The following is a 14,540-nucleotide window of genomic DNA, read 5'->3' as shown; positions in this document are numbered from 1 at the left end:
TCCTTCCTAGCTTTTCTGGAGGCAAAGTCACTAATGACATCATTGTATGGTATTGCTTGGCCAACTTTGTTATTAATACTAATGACTGCAAGTCCACTTAGTCTTTCCTGGGCCATTGATGATCTCAAATATGTTTTTATCAATTTGAGCTTGGAAAAGCTCCTCTCTGCTGAGGCAACTGACACAGGCAGAGTGCAGGCTATCCTGAGAGCTACCCAAAGATTTGGGTAAAGCTCACACATCTCATTTTGTGAGAGGTATGTGAGAAGCTCAAAGGCAGTCATCATAGTTTGGGGAAGTTCAGGAAGACTCTCTATCTCTACTGCCAGTGCGCTACCATCAATATCAGCCTCCTCTCCACAAGAGAGTTTTTCCCCAAGAAGCTCACATTGTTCCCTCCGGACCTTTTGATCTAGCTCCCTAAAATTGAGCAGCACTCCAAAGTTCTCTTTAACCTCACTTAGAGACTTAAATCTATCCTCCAATGACAGAATACTACGGTCCACTACAGCATTAAAAAATGACACTTCCAGCCTCTTCATAGCGTCCACTATCGGCTCATCTGCAGCCTCATAGGCAAAGTGCCTTTTTGTAGAACGCAATCGCTTCTCTTTCAGCACTGCTTCTGTGTTCATCCGCTCACAAATTTCTTTAGCAGATGTCTGTGCATCACAGAAGCCTGTTTTTCGGTAACTGATAAGTTCGCCTTTGTTCTTTTTTACAAGGTTAACCGCTACATCAAGCTGCATGTTGGTTGACTGTAGAAGCTTGCTCGTGATGTTAATTTTAGACAAAATGTCACACCAGACAACACAACAAATCTGAAACCTAAATGAACCTATCTCTTCCGCAAGGGAGTTGGCTTCAACAGCCACTACAGGGTCAGTCGCTTTACTTCTCAGTTCTAGCAGGGCTTCCCTCACCTTCTCTGACTGGTAGCGCAAAGCTTCAATACTTTTTATCCGGCTTTCCCAGCGTGTCTCACTCCAGGACTTGAGGGTGATGTCAACAAACTTCCGTAAGATGGCCCACCTTTGAGTGGACCCAGCGAACAAATTGTACAGCTTCTCCACATTTCCAAAAAAACAAGAAGCATCCGTTGATGCTTTAGCCGCATCTGAAACGGTCAGATTTAGTGTATGAGAACTGCAAGGCACATAAAAAGCTCTTGGATTCTTAACTAATAGCCTAGCCTGCACACCTTTGTTTTTTCCCTTCATATTAGCCCCATTGTCATAGGACTGCCCCCGACAATCCTGAAAAGGGATGTTCAATTCCTCAAGCCTGTTAAGGATTAGATTGGACAAACCCAGGCCAGTGGATTCTGGAGCTATCAGAAATCCTAAAAAGTGCTCTTTTATTTCTGGTGTTTTGCCCAGAGTGACTGTGCGCACCACAACAGACATTTGTTCATGGTGACTAACATCAGGTGTACAGTCTAAAATAATTGAATAATATTTGCAGTCCTTGATTTCTGCCACCATTACCTCAATTATTTTGTCACTGACACACTCTATCAGCTCATTCTGGATAGTCTTACCCAGGTACGTGTTGTGCTGCATTCCACTATCAATTCGTCTGATGTGGTCTTTTAACACCGGGTCAAATTTTGCCATCAGTTCCACCTCTTTAAGGAAGTTCCCATTGTTGGCCTGATGCAAAGTATCGACAGACCCCCTGAGTGCAAGATTCCTCTCCGCCAAAGACTGAATGATACTAATCAAACGAATGAGAACATCTCTCCAACGATTTCTTTCTGCCTCCAAAAGGGCCATTTCTGTTGCATCAATAGTCTTCTGCTTAGAAAGACGGAGGGCAAAGTCTTTCCACTTCACCATATTACTGCAATGATCTTGACTATTCTCATGCTGTTTCAGCAAAGCACCTACATTTACCCAATCACGCTGTCCCTCTGTTGACAGTTTTGTGGACTTTCTTGTGAATAATTTGCAACAGAAGCAGTAAACCGCATCTTTTTGCTTTGAATAAATTAGCCAGCTTCGCTTGATTTTTTCCCCATTAACTAACTGTCTGTATGTGTAGTGGTAGTGAAAGCTTTGTCCATCTGATTTCTTGGGGAAGGTAAAGGTGTCACTTATTGGCACTGGCCCTCTTCTTACCAGATCAGTCCTTTCTGAGTCTGACAGGAATGCTGACCATTCAACTGGGTCAATTGGAGGAGCTGTTGATCTATCTTGATAGCTGGAGCTTGTTGAGGGAGTAGATGGGAAATCTATTGCAGTGGGTGGAGATGTAGAAGGACCTGTAGGGACATTAGATAAAAATAAAAAATAGAATTATAAAATAACATAACACAGAATATTTTATAGTAAAGCCAACACAAAACAAAAACTTTTAGATTAACTGACCTGTCATGCTGGCTGAGGTTGAAACCGATGTATCAGTGAATGTAAGTGCTTGTAACTGCTCCTCGCTTTCAGTCGCTTGTAACTGCTCCTCGCTTTCAGTCGCTTGTAACTGCTCCTCGCTTTCAGTCGCTTGTAACTGCTCCTCGCTTTCAGTCGCTTGTAACTGCTCCTCGCTTTCAGTCGCTTGTAACTGCTCCTCGCTTTCAGTCGCTTGTAACTGCTCCTCGCTTTCAGTCGCTTGTAACTGCTCCTCGCTTTCAGTCGCTTGTAACTCTGCAGTGGATGAACCTGCAATGATAAAATAAACAAACAAACAAATAAATACATAAATAAATAAAAAGCTAAATGTGTCATGTCATATTAACAGGCTATGTAACCATTTGCCATCAAGAAAAACCTCACCTGCTGTATCATCAGCTGTGGAGGCTCTGACACTCGATATGTCAGTAGGGGCAGGTAAAATTGGTTGTGCTCCAAAGTACTTCAACAGTGTTCCTGGAAAAAAAAAATAGCATTGCATAAATGCATAGTTGATCGAGCAGAATGAGTTTATTTTTCCATCATTACTAAGCAATTCCACACCACACCTAACAATTCATATTCTATTGGCAAATGAGGCATAATTGCAGTATGGTGAAAAATTAACATGGTGATCTACTGCAGCCTATAAATATGAGGATAGCACTGCTACATCAGTTGCCACCATATTAATAAAATTGAAGTCTATTTTCATTACAGAAGTCTCCCCACCTAACATGGCTTTGGTATATTTTCTCATAAAGATCAATACCATCGCTTGCCAAAGATCTTAAAGCAGAGACCGCACGTGCTTTGCCTATGAAGCTGGAATATTCACTTCAACACAAACAGCAATGCTAGCTAAGCTTGTCATCGCTGTTTTCTCCAACTTAAACCGATATCTATCAACGTGAAATACACACCTACTACCTAGATAAATGTATATTAATAACATTTCACTGTTGTGGCGGGGATTTAGCTCTGGTGCGTTATATTACCACTTTTATGGCTTATAAAAATATCATGAGTCATGACTAGCTAGCTGCTTCCTCAAGTGACGTGAGCACAATTTGTGCTGCTGCTGCACAAAACATACTGTAAATAATAATGCAAACATACCTTTATCTCGCTCTTTTTTCTCCTCCTCGGTCCTTTTCTTTTTTCTTTTTTCGGCACCAGAGGGATACGTCCTTTTTTGTGACATGGCTTAGGCGTATTTATTATCGTGACGTACAATTGCGCGCACCTGCCCGCGCCCGCGCCCGCGCCCACGCGAATTGTCAATGAGCCGTGACATCCGTGAGCCGTGACAAAGCAGCAGTTGTCGACAGAATTTTCTTGTCTTGAATCATTTATTCATTCATTCATTAATTCATTTATATCACTTGTTTAAGTTATTTAATTGTAAAAAAAAAAAAACGATTCGGGGGCCCCCTGGTGGCCAGGGGGCCCCAAGCAGCCGCTTAGTTCGCTTATGCCTCGGGCCGGCCCTGTGAACAAGGGATTATAACCTTAAAATGAAATAGGTCTGTGTCCCCGCGCCCTTACAAATTGCACGCGCATTGATGCAATTCATATCACGTCGCGGTCTGCTTTTCGCTTGCAAATTTCAGATTTACTGACATACACCCGTCCTTGGACAGGCAAAAGGCTAGTTTAAATAGATTTAAGAAGCAGTTCTGTGATCTCTTTTCTCGGACTTCTCCAATACGGCAGGGTGAATGTTGCACTGTTGGTAATTAAAATGGACACAATACTTTATCTTTCGTGACATAATTCCAAAAGCATACTTGGGATAAACCTGGGGGGGGGGGGGACGTTAAACGTATACAATCACAAAAGTGAATATAATGAAAGTTAAGCATTTCTCCTGTAATGTGCCAGTGATAAACAGGGTGCTTCAAAAAAATGTTAACACTTAGATGGAACTATCGTTTTTGATGGAAAAAGAACAGATAGTACACTGTAACATAATAACAAATGTATGTTAATAGCTTAAAAAAGTCAGTCTCCACTTGTTCGCCATCGTTGTCAACACGTCTGGAATCTTCTCCAGGTGGTCTCCAAAGCCTGGAGGCACATTTATTTGTGGTATTGTTGCAAATTCTCATAAGTGTTAACATTTTTTTAAGCACCGTGTATTTATTAAAATGTATGCTTGAATATTTTTTTATCCTGTTTGTTGAGCTTCATCATTGTCAGAAATTACACCATGTTCTCTGAACTCACCAAGAGTGAAATGAGTTTAGAGTGCAAATAATTCCAAAATCTTTGTCATGAATTATATACGTAACAAGCACTTGCAGCCATTGCTGATATTTACAATCATTAATCATTGTCATTTACAATCACTAATAATCATTTGCAATCGTGAATCATAATATATTATCAGTAATTATATATCAGTGATTATTTAAAATTAGCAATCATTTACAATCAATAATGATCATTATTTACAATCAGTAATCATCATTTACAAACGGTACAATAATAGGGGTTTTCCCATTTTTTCTGGCAACAAAACTGAAACCTTTTTACAAGGATTCATGTCTGCATTAACCATAATACTTGCAGTCAAAATGCAAAAAAAAATATACTATGATAATATATGCATTGTCCTTGAAACGGCAAGTATTGTGGTTAATGCAGATATGAATCCTTGTAAAAAGGTTTCAGTTTTGTTGCCAGAAAAAAGCGGAAAAAACCCTATTATTATATTTTGGTACTGGCAAAGGAGGTCTAATGATCTAGATGCTCACCCCGAGCCCTCATTACTTTGATAGTGCATTGTCTTTGAGCTGTACGCCTTTTGGCGTCCTCTGGTCGTGCACCAATTGGGTCGAGGCTCAAAAGAAAGACGTCCCTTCGTGTGGACCAATCAGTTTCAAGGACAATGCATATATTATCATAGTATGTTTTTTGTTTGCATTTTGAACTGCAAGTATTGTGGTTAATGCAGCCATGAATCCTTGTAAAAAGGTTTCAGTTGTGTTGCCAGAAAAAGGGGAAAACCCCTATTATTATATTTTGGTACTGGCAAAGGAGGTCTAATGATGTAAACGGTACAATGTTTTGTCGTAATGAGAATGCCTTTACCATCCTATATTGTTCTTTGAATGTATTTTCTTTGTAATGTGAATGAATTTTTTTTAAGGTAACGGTTACGGTTGTACATACTGTATTCATGTTTTTTTTCCAAATGGCATAGAGGTATGTTACTCAAGCCATATATGGGAAGATATACATAAACCTATGAGTCTCTGAATTGTGCTTTGGAATGTGATCAAATGCATGGAGATTTCCTCATAATTATTTATTCTACCAAAACTAAAGGTACAGCTTAATGTGTTCGCGGAAAGGCAATTTTAACCACATTTTTGTTGCATAAAACTGGTCAAATCACCATTCTGCTTTGTGAATATGGTTGTTTTTATGATTCAAACGTGCTTTTTTAATGTCTGATACTTTGGCTGAAATATCGATGCAAACGGTGTAGTGTAATCTATCTACAGTATATAAAAGCAAAAAATTGTCTGTTTGTGGGTGTGTGTGTGGCTTTGTGTGTGTTCGCGCACTTGCGAAGGATTTGGCTCTCCAATGGTGGGGTTTACGTTAAATAAAAATTGCCAGGTACCACACCGTAAGCCCCGCCGTGAGCAAGCGCTATTCCGTTTTCACATCTGTTAACTTTAAATTAGTTTCATTAGCGATTTAGTGAGATTTTTGCGTGCTATCTATTTATTTATTTATGACGCGTGCACGACCATACCAACTCACACGCTTTTTGTGGGAAAAACGGCCCATGCCAAGTCGCACGCCTTCGGTGGGAGTGAGGGGGACATTTTCTTTCGCGTAAAAAATGTTATAAAATACGCAACGCTGAGCTTAAATCTTCACTGTGATGTCCCCCCCCACCCCGATGCGTGCAGTTACTACTATATACAGTCGCTAGATGCTACCACTATAGGCCGTAGATATTACTTCAGAGCGGCCGGGGAGATCGTGGATGGGGGGGGGGTCAGGGGTAGCAGCCCAACCCGCCTGCCAAGGTGCCACCTCGGCCGGCTGGACAATCTAGGCGAGGCCGGAGGCTCTGCACGGGACTAGGCCTCACCACGCCACTGTCAGGTGAGTACTTTATGCTATAGTCGATAAATACTGCTATAGAGTCAGCATGTACTACTGTAGTGATAGCAGGTACCACCACAGTCGGTATGCACTGCTGTAATAGGTACCACCAGTCAGTATGCACAGCTGTAATCATAGAAAGTACCATCATAGACAGTATGCACCGCTGTCATCCTAGCAGATACCACCAAAGTATGCACTGCTGCAGTGAAAGCAGGTACCACCACATTATGCACTGCTGTAATCATAGCAGGTACCACCAGTTAGTACGCACTGCTGTTAGATTTTTAAGAGTAGTTTTGACATTTTTTTAAGACCCGGGCAATGCCGGGTACTTCCCGCTAGTCTAAAATAAAATCTAAACCAGACGTAAAATGGCCTGACTGGGTGTATTGCAGGGCTTCCTATTTGGCAGTAAAATTCATAAACCTCTGTGTTCTGTTGCAGAGACTGCAGATAAAGTACAAATGCCACGATCCACCATTCACAAATTAACGTAGTACTTTATAACCATGTCAATCCACTGCGAGTTGAAGGCCTCTCCAAGGCGTGCCAATCATTCAGATCCACGAGACTTATCTTAAAATGTATTCACCACAGAATGCACTGCAGAAAGGTTAAACGATGGTGAACTACCATTTAGCATTGACGAGTGCAGCAGTTAAGCACGTATAGTCTATCAAGACCCCTTAATGTGGTTGGAAATCCAGAAAGAAAACGTCTTACATGCTGGGCACTGATAAGCACACGATTGTGGTTTAACCCCTAAAACACATTCATATACCAAGCAAGTGAAACCACAAGTAACTTTATTTTATTAAAATGAAAACAAAATTCAGCCATTTTCAATACATCAATGTATAAAGAAGCTCCTTGGAGACGTCCATTTTCGAAAAAGGTAAAGTTTATTTCTAAAGATAACGTACGGTGTCAACTTCGAACGTAATTACAACTTTGCCAGTAATTACTCCGCTATCAGTCAGCCCCGATGGTTTCCACCTTGTTACTACACGATCGGTCAGCCCCAATGTCGTCCACCTTATTTGGTCATTGGGGTCCCCAGTCAAGCACCCAGATCGCAGGCCTCACTCCCCTAATATACCCGCTCGGTCCCCTCGCTGATCGGACGGTGCCCTGCACACCCCTACGGCACGTGTCTTAAACTATAACAGTACCTTCCGGCCACCTGTTCTGAATGATTGCAACAAGTACACTCTAGCACATTCTCCTTAACCCCCCCACCACCACAAATGGATGAGAACAGATTTTTATATTACAGCACTTGCCACTGATGTTAACCGTGGCCGAGAAATCAAACTCAGGTGGCAGGGTTCATGGTGCAACATTAACAAAACAGTAACCTCTATTTGCCAGGGTTACGTTCTTGAAAATGTTTGGGAATGCAAGATTCGCAAATGCAGAATCCTTGTTTCACAGATAAAAAGTGTGGTTCTGTTCCTGGTACGGGTGAACATGTGGTGCCACGGCCACGAAGAAACTCGGCAGCGCTGCGACTCCCCCCCCCCAGCCCCCACGCTGAGCACACACCCGCAGCGCAGTGTCTTGGTGGGGGATTGCCTGGCATGACGGGTTTTAATCCGAAGGGCACCAAGGAGGAAAGTCCCACGGTTTCCCAGTGCCAGGAGATTGGCCGACCTTCGCAAGACAGATCACATTGCGGTGCCACTGAGTTGGCTTAAAATTGTATGGGTGCAAAAGGGTTCACTGGGCCAGCTGCAATGAGTCATTCACGACATTGGGAGATGCTGAGGGTGGAATATTAGGCAAGAAGGGCAGACAAGGTCAAAATTAATGAGCACGGGAGAACAATGGGTGGGTGGAGCAGCACCACTCCCCATGGCACGAGGTCCAAGTGAGTGGTAATCAGAGGTAGGCGCACGATTGGCCTGTGGCACTCCATGTAAGAGAAAATAGTAGGGGACGATAATCACAGGTAGGTGCCCGACTGGCCGCGCGGTACGACATCACCCCAGGCCTTTGAAGTTAGGGGCATAAAAAGGAGAGCCCGGGACAACTCTTGCTCTTGTCTTCAACCTCTGGGCCACCAAGACTCGCTCCATGCTATCCTGCCTCCTCAAGTTGCTTGCAGCATCCATGTGATGCCAGCGAGTGCTGCTACGAGGCAGTGATAGGTAAAACGTTATCTCGTCCTTCTCCCTCCGACTCTCACTGCGTCCGTGCGATGCCGTGAGTACAGCTTCGAGGTACGTGGTAGGGTGTTTAAGTGACTGGGCACTTAGGTAGCAGGAGGCTAGGATCTTCTCGCAAAATATTCCCCGAGGTAGTGTGTATTTGCACCGCCAATAAAAGTTAGCACAGAGCATCGGTGTGGTGTCTGATTTGTGTGTAGAGCGACTGCGTGGGAAAACACGCTGCAAGAGTGGACGCGGAGCCGAGGCACGGGCAAGCGGGCAGGTAATCGCTCGCAGATGTCGGGCGTGGGCATACCGCTGTGCGCCGCGTGAGCTGTGGCCGACTGACGCGGTGGAGGGAGTGAAAGGGGCGAATGTCGTGCCCCACCTGCCTCGCGACGAAAGTGGGGGTGGACGTCAGCCCCACAAACATGGGGGGAATGATAAATGTTTAATAACAATGACTAATAAATACCTTTTTTCCATTAACTTTGATGATTTGACAATGGAGGTGGTGGTAATGGTGAGGAATTCAGGTCGACTCCTCGGGAGATGCAATAAGGAAAGTGCAGACGTACTCCCCTCTCTCATTGAACGCTTCGGAGCCACGATTAATGGCAATTTTACAAGCTAGGGCAGTGCGTATAGTAAAAATGCACAATAGCAAGCTCACGGGAGCTTGCAAGGTAGTACCTATTCGTGGAACATGGGAAGCAATGGCGAGGGGCTCCCACGTGCAGCAACACAGACTTGCCCAGTGTACACGATGGTGACACGACGCTGCTGCGGTTGACATTTACTCTGAGTGGAATTAAAGAACTCTGCAGTGAGGTCAGGGAGGCCTCTCAAATCCTGAACACCCTGATCCCACCCACCACCAATGGTGAAATAAACACTCAGCACCAAGACGGGAAGGTGCCTGTGCTGTGGTCCCACACTGTACACTACATTCAGTCTTGGCAGCTTGTCGGTCGTATTTTGTATGCCCAAATCGTAGGCAAGTATCCATGACGGGTTTCCACGCAATTGTCACGATAAAATTGTTATACATTTTACAATGATTGCAATGTTTCCGAAATTTTTTCTAAATATTTCTAATTTGCAATGTTATTTTTCATGCTTTTCAGTATTTGCAATATGGATGATTACTTAAGTTATTCAAATGCAGTCCATTGAACACGAGCATGACATTTTTATATCTTTTTCCTTGTCTGTACTCCCATTCCCGTGGTGTGCCATGTGTAAAACGTTTCTGGTGTCCACTAATCGAACCTCCGATTAGCACGGTTGGCTACGTAGTGCAAAAGTTCAACATACATAATCATTGCAACCTTAAATAACACTTGCCATTCTGTTAATAAGCACTGTACATAATGAATACATAATTCGAGAAAGGTTATTTCGTGATATGGCAACACGATGACAAAAACCCATGAACTTGAACCTGTCATGTTATGAACGGGAGAATAAATGGCAATAGAAAAGTGAAACCAGGGTTATTTAATTATCTTTTCGCTCTTTATTATATAACCTTTTTAAAATCAAGAATTGTTGCTTCGCTTCAACAGAAGCTTCAATATTTATTTTATTTGCCACGTCCTCGGCAAGATAAGCCACCACAGTTAGCACAGAATATGGCTGAGAGGGTGGCTGGTTATGTCACATTTACCTTAATTCTAAGCAATGCACATACTCCAAAGTAAAGAAGAAAAGCAGAAGTCCAATAACTTGACAATATTGTGGTCACAATTAAGAATTTTTGGGGAAAAAAAATCAAACATCTGGGAAACATGTAAACCACAGAAACACTGTTAAAGTTACGTAACAATGATGGCAAACATGTGAAAGTCAACAGTATAAAAATAAATCACGTGCTGCAAACTACAACCGAACAAGTCATTGGGTGGAACTATACCACGTTTGTTTACCAAACCATTTGTTGCAATACAAAAATCTAACAAAACACCAAAATGTTCACATGGTTTGGAAGTGCGATGATTGGTGCAGCATTCATTATTCGTTCATTAGCTGGGTTGGTTTAAAAAATGCCAAACTGCTTTTTGCAGCTCAATGCTCTCTTGCGTATTTAAACGAACCAACGTTGGAATCACCTGGATGCAGACACACAGGGACACAAAACAGTCCATTATTTCAACGGCAGGGAAGGCAAGTCACATCTCTTACTTATCGATTAATTACCCACAGGATAAAAAAAAATCCTGTCTTTTTTGTATTTGAATACACATTTTGTCTTTACACTGCAGAATCTAATGCTTAGGTATGGAACAATTTGTTTATTTAAATAGATTCGTATGCTCATGATACTTTCATAGAATGGCGTGTACAGCAATCCCTCGGCAACTGTGGACTTGCCAACTGCGGAATTCATGTACACACGGTGCATTATCTGTACAGCAATCCCTCGCCAAACGCGGCCTGGCAATTTTGAATATCCACAACATGCATCTACAAATTTTGCGGGGCCGCGGTTCTCCCCTGAGCCACCGGGCAATCCGTGGCGCTGTGTGGTAGCTTATCAGCCATCCGATTTGTTGTGATTATCGCAACCACATATTTTGCTTCTATTTGTTGTGGACTGAGCACCTCCTTCTAACCACCCTTCCCCCATCATCTCATTGTCATAATCATTAACTTCTACCCCCAATATTAAAGAATAGAAAGTTAATTTAATGTTTATATTTTATTATGATACTTTACCAACCGAGGATATGCCTACCGTGACCTTTTCCAGGAAACCTACTTCCGCGGTTGGCGAGGGATTGCTGCATGAGACTATTCACTGTACTTTTAATTCAAATTATATGTGAATTGCATCTTAGACCACGTACAAAACAAGGTATAACATAAGAAAGATAATACAAGACTAAAAGCAATGGATTATTAGGATGAATGGCAATCCTGAATTGTAACAACTCATTTGAAGAGGGTTGAATCATTACATGCCTTTTAGTGATAAATATGTACTTAGAAACTATGTAGAATGTTGCTCATGTCAGATAAATGATGTTTATGTGTGGATCATAAGATACGGTACCATTCTCAAACTGGACCAAGCTAAATTTTGCCTAAAATTACCCATGACCCCACCCAAGCTTGACATCTCTGAAATTGGCTTCAGAAATAAATATTCCAATTTCAATAGCACTGAAAGGATTGCCACTTGAACCATATGAACTGTGACAACCTTCCAACTGTGGCCATTGAGTTATATTATACGATTATGCCGTGACTCAAAACAAAATTAATACAAATACAAGTTGGTTATATAAAGCATCTAACTAAATGCAACCACATCTCTCTGTAACGGACTTTTATTTCAGTGACAAGGTGTGTTCATGTGGCAAGCCAGGGCTATTTGTAAATCATATTTGACACCCACTGCCAGCAGTGAGAGTTGGAAGTACTGCACTGGTTTAAAACTCTGTTATATTGTAACAGGGCACATAAAAGTGAAAGATGCACCACTCATAATTTACTGGCCTGAAATGTGTTAAGTACAAAGTAGCAAGAATTGAGCTCCTAATAACACAATCATCAACAGAATTACATGTAGTCCTAACAATTAAAATGGACAATGCAGTAAATTTGTAATTGGAATTAAAGCATTTTACAACCTTCCCTTCTCTGTTAACTGTCAAAAAAACCCCGCTTTTATTTCCTTAGTTTTTCTTAAATATAATAGGCAAAACAGTGATTTTTTTTGCATATTACCGTGGACACCATCCATTTTTTGACATTTTCCTTTTCTAGTTCAGTGGAAGTGTTCCTTTTAAAAGAGAAAACATTTTAGAAAGCCCCCAAACATTCAGGAACAGAAATGCAATGTAACATCAAGACTGGCTCTTGGGCGAGCTCTCCGATTTTACATTTACATGCAAATTTCTTACATTGACATTCTAATCTCTCACAATACAATGGCCACCCACACAGGTTCGTCGTCGTGGGTATGGCTCAGCTCTCAGATCTTGCATTTATATGCAAATTTCATCTCTAGCTCTGCCCACTTACCCTTGGGCTACACCCATCAACCGTTTATAACGTCCTGCCCCTGCAGCTCTCCCGCTATATTTTTTCACGTGATGACGATTGCTTGTGATGCGATCGAAACGTCGTGCGTGATATTGTTATTATTTTTATATATCTTTTCTATTTACGTGCCTTTACGGAAAGACCCAAAGAATATGAACACCAAGACGTCATACACATTTCATGGATGGGTTATAAAAACCATTTTAACTGTATTATGATTAATATTTCATATTTAACATGTGCAACTTTACATTTATAACAATTATAAACATTTAATCACAGACTATTAAAAATAGATGATACTTACTGGGCAAAATCCAGATAAGATGCGTTAAATTGACGTGAATTTTTTTTTATAAAAGATAAGAAAACATGATATCCAAAATTAGTAAAAAAATGCGCGAATAAGGTAATGGAGAGCACAAGGGTTATGGATACGTGGATAATGGACACGAGTGATGGAAACTTATGATATAACGGGGAGAACAATTTATATACGAGGCATATATTCTGAGTAACTATCTTCTATGTGAATACAATCTCACCCCTTGTTAGTTTGTACAAACTTTTAAAACTTGATACAAATCCACTTTTTTTTCTTAGCTGCTACGGGCCCCAAATTTGGTATCGTTCGAAACCCCGTTGGTTGCACGTGCCGAATTATGAACCAAAAACAAAAGCACAAAGTGGACTACAAAACAGAAAACCCCGCTATGCTAACGAGCTTGTGTATTATGAAAGCAAATGTCTGTCCTGGCTGCGAGGACCAACAGTCAGCCTCGTGACAAACGTCCCTAACAACAGTTTCCCAAGCAACGGTGTCCCTAGCAATGGTGTTCATAGCAACAGCTGGGCCAGGAAGTCATAGGAGAGCCTCAGTAATCCTGGTGGGTGGTACTGGATAAAAATTATTGATTGAATAAGGTAAGAATGAGAAACACTGTACAAGGTAATATAGGAATGAGTGCCTGAATGAGGTAAGAATTAATGCGAGGAATGAGTGATTGAGGTAGGAATGAGAATGAATGAGATGTGAATTATTGAATGAGAATAAATGAATGCATGAATGAGGAGTGAATGAGAGGTTTGAGTACATTAAGATTGATAAGTATAAGTAATTAAGGTAATAATGAGAATCAATTACATGTAGAAATGATTGAATGAGGGCTGAATGAGAGATATTTATCTGCAAATATTGAAAAAATCTCACAACTGTACTTGTTTGCATTGTGAAATTCAAAACCTGGACCTTAAATCTATCATGTGCTTTGTAAAATCCATAATTTTGAGGACTGACTTCTAGTTTAATATAAAAAAAACGCTTAAGTATTGTAGTTGCTTTTTGAGAATTTTAATTTGTGATGTCTTTTGATTATTTTAACAATTGTCCAATTTAAATATTTTTAATCTTATACATAACGGGTGGCCACACTTTCTGACACTATGAATCGCAAACCATATCTTCATACAGCCGAGAGCTACAAGAGCCAAACGGTGACCACACGGCCAATTCACTGGGGGCTAAGCTGGCTGTGTAGTTTTTGAATTTAGAAATGTGGCAGTACCATGGGAGATCTCATGTTTGCCTTCACTGCCAGGGGCAAGCCTTCAGGTTGCCGCTCCCTTTATGTAGATTCTTCCCGTTTCTAATTAGGTTGCATTGAAAAGTCAAAACAAATGCTGCATCTCCATCGAGCTGCACTTGAAATGCTCAGCAGCCCATGCAGGTTGTGAGTTGAGGTTTGGCCACCAGTTATTTACTGTGAAACTCAAAGAGCCAATATCCTCCTACTGATATGAGTGTGAAGTGGTGCTCTTCTCC

The 14,540-nt window shown here is 41.4% G+C and overlaps 1 long non-coding RNA gene across 1 annotated transcript; it reads right to left on the bottom strand.

Annotated features, from left to right (window-relative positions):
• Positions 1 to 5: 5 nt before the first annotated feature.
• LOC144932571 (uncharacterized) lies at positions 6 to 3,761 on the bottom strand. The gene is made up of 3 exons (XR_013636918.1): positions 3,507 to 3,761; positions 2,772 to 2,864; positions 6 to 2,657 (listed from the first exon to the last, which is right to left on the bottom strand). It is a non-coding gene; the product is annotated as an uncharacterized LOC144932571 (long non-coding RNA).
• Positions 3,762 to 14,540: the final 10,779 nt, after the last annotated feature.

The sequence above is a fragment of the Lampetra fluviatilis genome, chromosome 5 (genome assembly GCF_964198595.1).
Source record: "Lampetra fluviatilis chromosome 5, kcLamFluv1.1, whole genome shotgun sequence".
Taxonomy (NCBI): domain Eukaryota; kingdom Metazoa; phylum Chordata; class Hyperoartia; order Petromyzontiformes; family Petromyzontidae; genus Lampetra; species Lampetra fluviatilis.
Note: the sequence above shows the minus strand (reverse complement) of the source record. Positions and strands in the feature narration are given on the sequence as shown.